This window comes from Pristiophorus japonicus, chromosome 9, assembly GCF_044704955.1.
Source record: "Pristiophorus japonicus isolate sPriJap1 chromosome 9, sPriJap1.hap1, whole genome shotgun sequence".
In the NCBI taxonomy this organism is placed as follows: Eukaryota; Metazoa; Chordata; class Chondrichthyes; family Pristiophoridae; genus Pristiophorus; species Pristiophorus japonicus.
In genome coordinates this window covers 124,817,880-124,830,158 of record NC_091985.1, presented here as the reverse complement: position 1 = coordinate 124,830,158, position 12,279 = coordinate 124,817,880, and the positions used below count along the sequence as shown (strand labels likewise).

The 12,279-nt window shown below is 49.8% G+C and overlaps 1 long non-coding RNA gene across 1 annotated transcript in view; it reads right to left on the bottom strand.

Moving 5' to 3' along the window:
• LOC139273213 (uncharacterized) overlaps positions 1 to 9,833 on the bottom strand; it is a 44,211-nt gene extending 34,378 nt beyond the window's left edge. The window contains exon 1 of the long non-coding RNA XR_011595037.1: positions 9,764 to 9,833. This is a non-coding gene — a long non-coding RNA (uncharacterized lncRNA). The remainder of the gene's footprint in view (positions 1 to 9,763) is intronic.
• Positions 9,834 to 12,279: the final 2,446 nt, after the last annotated feature.

The following is a 12,279-nucleotide window of genomic DNA, read 5'->3' as shown; positions in this document are numbered from 1 at the left end:
TCAACAGAATATTGAATTGTGTCCTTATTGTGAAGCTGCCTATCTGTACTCAGTCCGTGATTTCATCAGAGAATTAAAAGAAAATCCATCTCTTGATTCCCAATAAGAACAAAATTGTCAAGTTACATAAAATGACTTCAGTAGATTTGTGACGTATCAGAAAAACTGCTGGATGGGATGACTGAACTTGCGAGCTATTGCCGTTTGCTGACAAGTTTAGTGATGTAGTGACACTAGGGGAATGGTTTGTAAATATACAAAGCTGCATAATTCCTAAATAAATACCTTTAGAGGAGGTGAGTTAGTAAAATTATGCACGTAAAAATCTGAAAATTTGGCTCTACAATATTGAGAGTAAAATGTTTGTGTGTTGGGTGGGGGATATGCCTATGGAAGGTTCACTCAGTCTATGCTTAAAATTTGACAACCAAACCAACATTATAACCTCATCCAATTTAGCAAAAGCTATGAATAGCTTAAGATGTAGACAGAAATGTCTATTTAAATGCAGTAAGCAAAATGTGTACATTAGTTAGTCACAAAGGTCTGAAGTCCAGCATAATAAAGGTTGTAAAGGATGTACCAAAGTACACGTAGTATGCTGGTCAAAGCTGACCTATCAGTTGTGTGCTATGCCAGCATAGTATCCCAAGTAATAGTCAGGACTTACTGCCTATCTGTGAATTATTTCAGTAACACAGAATCAGATTATGGTTACTGCTTCTTAGTCATGTGGCCAGCAGGTCAATCCAGTTTAATGGCCCCAGTGTAACATGTAAAGTGGGTAAGGTGCTGTTCTTAAAAATCTGAAGCCTAGAGTTGAGACATTGCTGTACAGATACACATTAAGCTTCTTGTCTTCAAGATCTAGTCTGATTTTTAAACTTGATTATGAATCAATAAAAAAACATCAGGACTGATCCCTCTGTCAAAATAATTGCAAAATCTTAAAAAACACCTACAGATACCTATTATATACATAGAAATTACAACATGGAAAAAGGCCATTCGGTTCAATCAGCCCATATCGGCATTTATATTCCATGCAAGCAAATAGTCCTAATCATATTTATCCATCCTACTCCCTTTATCCCCTTCTCCTTCATCCACCTATCTAATCTAATCTCCAATGTTGCCACAGTTTCTGCCTCAACCACCAGCCCTGCAAATGAGTTCCACAGCCTCACAACGCTCGGTGTGAAAAAGTAACTCCTGCCCTCTGCTCTGTAAGTGGTTTCTCTTAGGTGTTTTCGAAGCACCCCCAGTTTACAATAGTTCTAATGCTGGGAGTGAATACTGTACTGAACAGATGAATGAGTCAGGGATGGGTACCTTGGTCTGAGTACCAGCAATGCTTTTATTAAAGTTAAAACACACACCTGCACCCAGTAAAACCACACATCCTGGTGTGTAAAACAAACAAATGCAGTACAATAACACAGTCTGGTCCATCTTAAAAGGCCCCTATCGTGAAATACCCATGATTAAAACCTTCCCTGAAAACCCCTAAGATATTGATTGGGAGAACCCACGATACCTCCTCACACCGTGGCTGTGATCTTAAAAGATGTGTGTGCAGAAGATGATGCTCACCGATTCGTTGGCTTAGTCGCTGCTTCTCCTGATGAAAACATGTCTCTTCTGGTTTCTTCTCTCCATCCCATACGGAGGGTTTGGTCCTTGTAGAGGCGAAGTGAGCGAGAACAAGAGAGCAAGAGCGATGTGTGGCCACACGGCCTCTTTTATATCCCTATACTGTCTGTTCCTTCAAGCTGAATAAAGTTTGTTTCGAGGCTTCCTGTGGGTGTGTCTTCTGCTTTTACCCAATAAAGTTTTCTTGTTTTCGAGGCTTCCTGTTTTGAGTCCAGTGATGGGTTTTCGCTTCCAACTGGTCTGGGCTTAAATGGCTTTCTCTTGTTCTGTTATCTCATCCAGGTAATGGCTCGATCACTGATCAGTGCACCTGATCTACCTTTGACGAGTTCACATTGCTTAACAATGGACTCTCCATCTGCTCATCACCTGCAATGAATTGCCTTATCTTGACCATTGTCTTCCCAGACTCCCTGCCCATCATTCTAAATCCAACATGGAGTACCATCTGGGCCCCTCCCACAAACAGCTTCCAGCTTTTCTTCTGCAGTGAGAAGAATATTAAAACGCAATGTCCAGACAATGTCCAATAAATCCTCAGGGATTCGATGCTTACAGTCCCCCCTATGATATTTCAAGAGTCTTCTAGAACATATCAATGTCCACTGGTGAGCAAGCATCGCGGTTCCCAACCAATCCTATCCCTTTTTACTTTTAAAACACCCCAAATATAAATCCATGTAATACAACTGTGCATCGCACTGTTAGCATATAGATACAGAAAGTTACATTCAAGGTTCGTTAACTACGGCCTCCCATCGACTCCGGAGCACCTGACTTCTCTTTTTACAAGAAATACACAACGGGTATATCACAATCAAAAACTGTACAATGAAGAGAGTATGTGAGCATATCCGGATCCACGAGGAACCTCCACACTTATACCAAGGTCCCACCAGGGCAGGGAATTTATCTCTTTAATTCTTTCCCCTGTGTGCCAGTTTGTCTGTTCCAGTATGAAATAATGTTTTTGGGATAGCTCGACGGCCTTTAATAACGTTGTTAGGTGTTCCGGCAGAAAAGGGATCTGATACCCAAACTGGGTAATGAACTGTTGCAGGTTCGGGATCGTGTAATTTACCGTAATGTGTACCGTGGATGGTTCTGGGATCAGAATAATGCGTCCCTGTGCCACTTGAACTTCGGTGTGGGGTTTGAAGCAGAAAGTGCTGTCGGTGACCGGACACCAAGTGTTCCGGTGCACTCGATACCGGTCCACACTCGTGGTTACGCAGTATATCCATTGCCCGCATATGCTACCTGAGGTGTAATGTGGCTATGGGCCCTCACCTCCACGGTGCAATTGATAGGCTCTCGACTCTTGGATTCAAACCCGCACTCTGGCTGATCGAGAACGTTCAAATGCTGGGGACACAATATGACGTGTGCAGCCCTGCTCTGGCACCCATTGAGGTCAATGCCGATCATGGCATGCTCCCACTTTATAACAAATGGTGGGACCTCATGATACCGTACGTGCACTCCTTCCCGTATGACCCCAATGTTCTCCACCCTGTATACTGCCGCTGGTTGTGATGTCTCACCCATTACCAGCATATGCAACACTATCCCCATGATTGTGTGGTTGGACTGACCGCAATCCACTGGGATTGGGTAGGCTTCGGAGGCTAGAAGGAGCTGACATGGGCTGAGCGCTGCGAGGTGCCGGTTGCTGATCCAAGACGGGACGCAGCCTTGCTGGAGGTCCTCTAAGTTACCGCGCCCCTTGCTCAACAACCAGGCACCGTACAACACGCACACTTCGTTTTGTACTGCCTGCGCCGAAGTGTTCCTGTCCTCCCATATTAATGCATTTACAGTCTTTGCGTGTGTTATGTATTTAACCCTTGGCAACCTGTATCACACCACCACCAGAGGGCCTACCTGTTGAAGTCCCAAGGGATCCCAGCATCCCTTGGGAGCATGGTATATAAGCAGGCCACCCACGAGGTAACGGCACTCTGGAGTCTAATTAAAGGAGCTAAAGTCACACTTACTCATTGCTTACAGTACTCAGTTTCATCCTTTATTATGATTGTAACAATTGGCGATGTGTACGTTGTGCCATGTATATTTCTGCTCGAAACCGACGTTACATTATGCACAGTACTGGCCGAAACTTCTTTACTCTGTGAAATCTGTTGGGTGTTGTCGCTGGTGGACATAAATGCCTGGGCTATCGTTATGGCTTTATTAGATTCGGAGCTTCTGCAGTCAAAAGTTTATGAAGGATTGTCTCATCGCCAATGTCCAGTACAAAAAAGTCACTAAGCATTTGTTCTAGGAATCTCTCAAACTCACAATGTCTTGCGAGGCGCCTTAGTTCGGCGACATAGCTCGCCACTTCCTGACCCTCCGATCGTTGACACGTGTAGAACCGATATCTCGCCATCAAAACGCTTTCCTTAGGATTTAGGTGCTCCCGGACCAGTGTACACAATTCTTCATAGGACTTAGCTGTTGGTTTTGCTGGAGCCAGGAGGTTCTTCATGAGGCCATAGGTTGTTGCCCCACAGACAGTTAGGAGGATCGCCCTTCGTTTGGTAGCGTTCTTGTCCCCTTCCAGCTCGTTGGCCACGAAGTATTGCTGGAGCCTGTCCACGAAGGCCTCCCAATAGTCCCCTTCTGAGAACTTCTCCAGGATACCAACTGTTCTTTGCATTTTCACGCGATTGTTCTTTACCTCGTCGCCAATTGGTACACTCATAATAAAAGATGAAACTGAGTACTGTGTACAATGAGCAAGTGTGACCTTAGCTCCTTTAATAAGACTCCAGAGTGCAGGTACCTCGTGCTTATATACCTTGCTCCCAAGGGATGCTGGGCTCCCCTGGGACTCCAACAGATAGGCCCTCTGGTGATAGCGTAATACGGGTTACAAGGGGTTAAATACATGACAGTCTCCATCTTTCTCTCGGAATCCTGTGAAGATACAAAGAAACAACAACCTTTCTGTGAGAAGGTATACCTCCACAGGTCTGGCTTCATCAAAAATACACTCTATAAAACATGAAACTGAGAAGGAAACTATATACACCGCCACCCGTCTCTGGGTGGCCACACTCGGTCTCTACGATGCTGGGCCTTTTACGGCTCCTCGGTGGTGTGTAAAGAGGCGACCATGGCATTCTCGGCCATGGGATCCTGCTCCTCCTCCTAACCACCACCACCACGGGCTCCTCACTGTCCCAAACTATGGGAGGAAGACCCGCATCCACCTTGCTGTTTACAGCGCCTTGGTGCTTCTTTCTGTTTCTCGCTCTTTTCCCCGGGTTAAACAACTTGCACTGGTTCACATGGAACCACTTTGTGCGCTTCGGAAGCTTAACCGCGTACACCATGGGACTGGCCTTATTTCCGATGCTGTAGGGTCCCATGTACAAAGGCTCAGACATGCCCACCTGAGCATAATTGCGGACCATGACCTGATCCCCTACCTTCTGCTCGTGGGTTCTCCGGGGCTCGAGGAACAACCGATTGCTCCCCTGCTGCTTCCCCATGTTGCTGGCAGCTTGCAAATGAATCTGTTTCAAGTGCTCGAACAGATTCTTGACAAACTTGTCCCGGTTTACCTCTCTCACCTGCCCCACTGTGAGAACCGGTGCCAGAACATGGGTGGGCGTGCACATGACCCTACCAGTCATGAGCTCATGCGGGGAGAGGCTGGCTCGGACCCCCATAAGGACAAACGACAGGACCTCAACCCACATTTTCGGGGACTGTCCTGTTTCCTTATGCAGCCTTTCTTTGATGGTCCGATTAAGTCGCACCACAATGCCCGATGACTGTGGGTTGTGAACCACATGCCATTTCCCTTCTTTTCCTAGCACTTTCAATGTAGCCTGCATGACCTGCCCTGTGAAGTGGCTCCCCTGGTCGGACTCTACGATCTGGGGCAGTCCCCACCTAGAGAACACTTCCCTCACCAAGATCCTTGCCATCGTCAACACTGTGGCTCATCGGCAAGGGAAGGCTTCAACCCACTTCGAGAAAATGTCCACTAGGACCAAACAGTACTTGTAACCCCACTTTGCGGTGGGCAATGGCCTGATGTAATCGACCTGTACCGACTGCCATGGTCCCTCTAACCTTCTCGTGTGTCCCATGAGAACCTTTCTTTTCTGGAGATCGGGGTTGTTCGCTGCGCACACCAGACAGTCTGCGCAAAAATCATGGACATCCTCCTTCAGTTGCAGCCACCACTCTGCCTATTCTACCCTCTGCCAGGTAGTCTCTGGCCCTTGTTGTCCCGCTCCTGGGCCCCTGTGGGTTATCTGGAGGAATTCCCTCTGGTGCTGTTCTGGAACCACCCACTGATCTCCCCTGAAAAGCATTCCCTCCTTTAAAGTAATGCCCAGTACCCCGAACAGGCCTTCTATCTTTTCTTCCCCAGCCAGCTGCTCCAGGACAACCTTGAGGATGGGATCCTGTGCCTGGAATTTCCTCAAGTCCGGGGCCAATGCTACCCCTACACTCCCTTGTGTTCCCCCTTTGTCCCGGATCGCTGCTACTGGGCTGGACCCATATGGGTCACAACACTCTCCTGTTTTGGCTCCCTCCTTGGCTAACTCCAGCCTTTTGGTTGCCTTCCCCTCTGGGCTCAGTCTTGGAATGGGCCTTTACTTTATGAATGTAATGGCTTCCCTGGCTTCCCGTGGCCTCTAAGATCCTTTGCAATAGTGATTTGGTTGCTGAGGGCTTCCCGTCTGCGGATGTGAAACCGCGACGAGACCAGATGGCCAAGTATTCGGTGCACGAATTGCATGTGAACGTGGAATCTGAGCAGATCTTGTATGGGGTCCGGAACTCTTCGGCGTGGTGAGCGCTCAGAGTGCTCGGGAGTTTAATGGCCCTTGCAAAGCCTGCCGTCCGGTCATAGATCCCACATCTGGTGAAACGCTCCCCTGCTACCACCAAACTGGATCCATCGACAACTTTTTTGCGGCCCGTGGGGTTTAACCCGGACCGAAATCCTACGTCTACGTCCCGTACTCCCTCTACCAAACACTTATGGGCCGCCCCTGCATAGATCATGTCAGCTGCCAGCTTGGGCTCATACAGGCCTTGCACTCTCAGATTCATTTGTTAGAGCAATAAAGTCCAGTGAGCAATGTGAACACTGCTCACTGTGCCATCCTTTATTCTCCCATCTAATAACATCTGAGTGGGGGTATAGTGGGTTAGTAGATTGATCTGGGATGACCCCGTGAAGAGCTGGGAGCGCTTCACGGCTCAATGCATGGCAAGAGGATGCCTCTCGCAATTGGAGAACCCCCGTTCTACATCTGTGAGGACTGTTGATGAGTACACCACAGACCTCAGTTTGCGGTGCCGCTCCTGGAGTAGCACTGCGCTCAAACTGTCCCTGCTGGCTGCAACTTCTAAAATTAAGTCCTCCCCACCATTAATCGCCCCTCGATGGGTGCTGTCTACAGGTCTCCCTTGTGACGATTGAACGCTGCCGTGCAGCCCCCATCCCATTCCCATCCGACTCCCTTGCGGAGGAGCTGAAGTAGAGGGGCTGCCGTGGTGTCGGAATCCTCAATAAAATCCCTGCAGTACCCCGTGAGCCCCAGGAAGGATCACCCCCATCACGGTCGTGTGGGTTGGTAACTCCTGTACCGCCTTCCGTTTGTCCCCGTCTATAGCCCTTTCCTCAGCCCTTACGGTCAGCCCGAGGAATTTGACCTCCCTCTGACCGATCTGAGCTTTCTTGGGATTGATCTTGAACCCGATGTCCTTCAACAGCTCGGCCAGCAGCGGACCATGCTCCTCCCCCTCGTCGGGGAACAGAAGCAAATCGTCCACATACTGCACCAACTGCTGTGGTCTGCTGAACTGTTGGCCATACACTGGTGAAAAATGGAGGGGCTCTTGTGGAAACGCTGGGGAAGGCACGAGCAGGTATACAGTTGCCCTTTAAAATGCAAACTTGTACTGGTCCTCTCTTTTGAGGGGAATTGACCAGAACCCGTTCGATATATCCAGCACCGTGAATGTGGTCGCAGATGCTGGAATGCTCCCTAGCAGGTTGGCTACAGCCGCAAGCTGGAATGTTCTTGCGGAGCACCCGATAGTCCATGGTGGCCCTCTACGACTGGTCCGGTTTCTGAACCGGCCAAAGTGGAGAGTTCACGTATGTGGCTATGGGCCTCAACACCTCCTGGGCTACCAGGGATCCCAGTGCTGTCTCTAAGTCGGCCTCAGCCTCCCTGGGGAAATTATACTGTTTCTGCGGCCGGGACATAGGGTCTCCTTGTACCCTGAATTCTACCCCCGTCACCCTACCGCAGTCGTGATTGTGTGTGGCGAACGATGCGAGATTGTCCCGCACGTAAGCCCGGTACTTGGCCGGGGTAATATTAACCAATTGCTCTAGGTCGTAACTACCCTTCGGCTTCATCGTAAGCACTGTGCTTTTACCTTCCCCTTTTCTTGGGATCACTACCACTTCTTTCTCCTTCCCCCTAAAGACAGTGGATCCTTAAATCCACTATGATTCTGGGGGCTAACATAAAGTCGACCCCTAGGACTCCTGACTCTGGCTGTCCCCACTTTATTAGGATGCATTCCCACCTGGTGTGGAGGGATCCTAAATCTATGGCTAATGGCCTGGACATCGTCCCCGCCTGCTCGTTCCCCATGAACCCCACCAGATTGTGTGGAACCTTGCTGGACCAGGGTGAATCGGTCGGGTTACTCGCATGAATCACCGTGCTCGAAGCCCCAGTATCCACCAAGTACTTCCCTTCTACCTTCTCCACCCCCATCCTCATGCATGGTCTACTCCATTCATTGTACGTGAGAAAACACAGGTACTCAGGCTGGGTGCATGCTAGTCAGGGTGGTGGTATTACTGGAGCGGTCGGGATTTCCCTGTTCAGGGCAGCATCTACCCTTCCCTGCTCTGGCACAAAAGCTGTCCAAAGGGCGGTCACCAGAACATCAAGTTGTTCCGGGGTCGGTCCCTTCGCCTTGGCAGGTTTCGTCGTAGGCACTGGAGGATCTCCTTTGCCTTGCCCCCTCCTCGGGGCCGGGCAGTCTCTCCTCCATGTCCCATCTTCCCACACCCTAGCCCTCTCTGAGCTACCTCCTTCCTGGCGCCATTCTCTTTTACTACCCTCACTGGCCTTTATCTCGTGAACCTTCTCTTTAACTGGTTTGACCTCCTCCTCCGCGCCTTCCTTAAATGCTAGACTCATGTGACGGAGCACATCGGCCTCCGTGTTCTGGAGATTCTCAGGGTCAAACCAGTTCTTGGAGTTTATCCTAATTCGGGGCAAACTTTTTGACACTAGGGTCCTGAGCCAATGGTTCCTTGGCTCCTCCTGCAACTGCACTCGGTCCAGCACTCCATTACAGGCTTTATTATAGACCAGCCAGAGCCGGTCCGCAAAAGCCTGAGGTGCTTCCCAAGCCAGTTGCACGTCCATCCCACCCTGGAGAATGGACTAACTTGGGTGTAACCCATGGCTCTTAGGATTTCCTCCTTTAAGCCCTCTATGGTTCCCTGCCCCCTCTTGCTTTCGGCAGATAGGGCCTGATACATCTTCCCCTCCAGGGAAAATAATAGCAGCTTGTGAACCTCTGCTTCATTACACCCATTAATCCCTCCCACCTGTTCCACCTCTGTGAAGTGGATCGATGGGTCGCCTTCGTTGGTAAGCTTGGGCACCCCTGAAATCATATTTTGCACCTGTGGGGTTGAGAATGGGATCACAAAATCGCTTTGCAGCACTCCCTGACCTTGGCCGTCTACGGGCGCACCGTATTTCTGCTGCCGTATGGGATACATGGGTCCCGGCGCCTCTGGCAGAGGTCGTGCATCCCTGTCCAGCTCCCAATCATCACTATCTTCCCCTTCCTCTTCCCAGTCCACCCAAGCTCCCCCCGGGGCCTATAGGCAGACCATTCCTTTGGCCTTGTATAGAGCATGGGTCAAGCTTTGGATCTTCTCTTGGCAGGGCCCATGGTTCCCACTCTCAAAATACTTACTGGTGGCTACCCTATACGCTGTCTTAATGGCCCCAAATTTTCCCAGCCGCTTAGAGTGCCGTAGTTAGATGTGGCGCGCCAACTTCCTGGGGGGAAAAAAGCGCCAAAAATCTACCTTTGAATTTGGCCGCTCCCTCGTCGTCCGGATCCATCGGCGTCGCGCAGCAGAGACTGCGGGGGGGGGGGGGGGGCGGAGCTTCGGTCACGCTTGCTCAGCGCGGCAGGCAGGGGGGCGGGGCTTGGGGCCAGCATGTTGTGTAGTGCCAGCAGGGGCACGCATGACCGTTTGAGCGTGCGCGCATGCGCAATGGGCGGTTCAGTTTGCGCACATGCGCAGTGTAACAGGAAGCTTGGCAATCGGCCAATTAAGGGGAGAGCGTCCTCAGAATAATTGGTTATGGAGCATATATAAAGGTGAGGTCTGAATATTGATTTTTGTGTGGCTGAGGGAGTGGAAAGGAGTGCTGGATAGGTGTAAGAGAGGTGAGAGGTGAGAGGTGAGAGGTGAGAGGTGAGAGGTGAGAGGTGAGAGGTGAGAGGTGAGAGGTGAGAGGTGAGAGGTGAGAGGTGAGAGGTGAGAGGTGAGAGGTGAGATCTTTGAACATTACCTGCAGTTGAGTCCAATAGACGAATGGCGCAAGAGCGTGCAAGACGAACCAAGAATTTCCTCCATGAGGAAGTGGAGAAATTAGTGACTGTAATTGAAGAGAAACGGCTGGAGTTGGGTATCAGCAAGAGTGGTCCGTCAAAGGTCTTACCCAAGGAAATGAGAAAAAGATGGAACCTCGTTGTAGAAGAATTCTCCGCTGGGGTCAACGCCGCAAGATCTGGAAGCCAGTGCAAGAAGAAATGGCGGGATGTTGGTCAAGTAATGAGTGTAAGTAATATCTTCATCTTTAAATTGAATTGCAGTGGAAAATGTGAGCACCTGTATGTGTTCCACCCATCAGAAGCGCACCATGTCTGACAATTAATATTTTCATCTTTGCAGAAGAAATTGGCCCACAACAAGAGGGAGAGAACTAGAACAGGAGGAGGTCTGCCAAATCTACACCAACTGACACCCCTGGAACAGAGGGTTGCTGCCTTGCTGACTCACATCGGCAGAAAAAGAATCAGCTCTGCACAAGCTGGACCCACACGCAAGGGTGAGGGTGAGTCATTAAAATGCATAGTCGCCCTTCAAATCAACCTGCTGATTGGCCTGCTCTGTGTGAGACTACGCATGCTACCGATCCTGCCCCCTCCTGTGCTGCTAACCATTTGACTGCTGTGTTGTCTTTTGCAGAAGAAGAAGGCACTCCTCAAGATCCTGAGGATCCAGATGCGTGCGCTCCAGACCAAGGCGGGTGGGGGGAAGAGGGGTCCATGGAAATGTGTGCTCAGGAGAATGCTGACCGTGATATGGATCAGGACATAGCACAGGGCATCACACTGCCAGAACCCTCCATTAGCTCCTCGGCAACATTCCATGGGTTCACACCTTCCGAGATCGTGGGTCCGAGTGGCGGTCGGGAAATGCATCTTGGGACACCCAGTCCCCCACTGTCCCAGCCTGTGCCTCACACTGGAGGGGTGCCACTAGGCATACCCACGGCGAGGGGAAGGAGAAGCCGACCAGTCTCTCCTGAAAGGCAGCCCTCAGCAGAGGTTAATCAGGTGGTTTCATTGCGTGAGGAGACCAATGCCTTCACAAGATCACTTGTGGCGGCCATCAGTGGGGTGCGTGTTGAGGTCGCGACACTGTCGGGTGAAATCTCTGCTCGAAGATGGGAAGTCAGGGCGGGCATTTCAGAGAGTGTGCGAGCGATGGCAGATGCCATGGGGGAGCTGGCTTCTGCAATAAGGGCACAATGTCACTCCCACTTCACTCCATGCAACAGCCACCGGTCAGACCCAAGCCGGGCCCCCACTACCCCCCCCCCCCCCCCACTACCATCACCGATCCTATGAGGGAGTGCACTTTCCCCGAGATGTGGGTGAGGGATGGGTGCAGACTTTCTTTCCTATTGTTGCTGTTGTTGTTGTTGTTGGTAGCGTTGAAGTGCACTGTAAAATTTACAATACAAGATCTTTTGCATCAAAACTGAATCATCCTCCATTAGGACCATGCAACATTTAGGGTCAACTGTAAAAAGTAAAAATCCCTCACCCCTACAGTCATGCATGCTTGCCGCCCTGGCAGAAGGGCTAGCTGGTGCATTCTGCAGTCGGCAAGGTAGGACTGCTCTATTTTCTGTAGCTGATTTATCTTTCTTTTATTTGTGGTGATGTTGTGCAGTTGTTGTGCTGATGTTGTGAAGGTCTTTAGTGCTTTGGAATCCTGTAACTCACCTTCCCACCCCCCTATCTCTGGCTACCTGCGCTGATTTCTTAAATGTAGGTAAGGTTTTTCTGTGCCTACAAAAGTGGCCACATACACTGGTCTAAGTTAGTTTGGAGTAACTTTCAGCTGACCAAATTTGCTTCTATGGCCAGAAGAGGTGTAAGTGGTTTGTCACGCCCCCTTTTGGAGAGAACAAACTAAACTAGAAATAAAACCTAACTAACTGACTTACATTGGAGCAAGTTAAATGGGGAAATTTGCGATTTTTAAGTTACTCCAAAAAAAGCTACTTACGCCTGTTATGT